We start from the raw sequence: 788 nt of genomic DNA, 5'->3' as shown, positions 1-788 counted from the left end.
TAACAAAATTATTGTGTGAGTGGCTGTCTGAGAGGGTGAAAGTATTTGTTTGGATGAGCTGTGTGTTTGTTATTTAATTTTTTATATTTTTTTTATTTGTGTTAGGATTTGTATAGTACTGTTTATACTCTACCAAAAATTTAATTATTAAACATTAATAATGCTAATTAAATTGTATTAATTATTAACTACTGGATCAAAAGATGTGATGGGTTAAATACCAGTTTATACATTATACTTTTGTAAAAAAAAATGTGTGTATGAGATTCTTTAAATTTGTTATGTGAAATCTATTTGTTGACTTTGTCATTAAAATTTTACTATAATTTAATAACAGTAAACTCTCTCTTAACCATAACCTTTTTTTCTATAAATGGATTGTTCTGTAAATGGCTTGCTCTGTTTTACATAATGGAAGAGGAAAAAAATGCATATCAAATTTTTAAATTTAATTATAACAAAAATATCACATATGAAATTAAATATTATTAATCAGAATTTTTTTTATAGATCAATTTTCAATTTTTTTTTTGATAAATTACTATCCATAAATTTTAATATTTATATTTTTCAACAGCATTCAATGTTTTTTTATTACATATTTTATATTATTTTAATTAATAAATAGAGTGCATCTTATTCATTTACCTTAAAAAAAGTTTCAATTTTTTTTTTTATTTCGGGTATTTCCTAAACCACACTAAAACCAGAAATATTGAATAAGGGAGAGTCTACTGTAAAATATTTCTTAAGATCTTCTCTTCTTGAGTGTTAGATGTATTCAATGC

The sequence above is a fragment of the Halyomorpha halys genome, unplaced genomic scaffold (assembly GCF_000696795.3).
Source record: "Halyomorpha halys isolate HHAL.00 unplaced genomic scaffold, Hhal_1.1 Scaffold819.1, whole genome shotgun sequence".
Lineage (NCBI taxonomy): Eukaryota > Metazoa > Arthropoda > Insecta > Hemiptera > Pentatomidae > Halyomorpha > Halyomorpha halys.
This window is presented reverse-complemented; position numbering follows the sequence as displayed.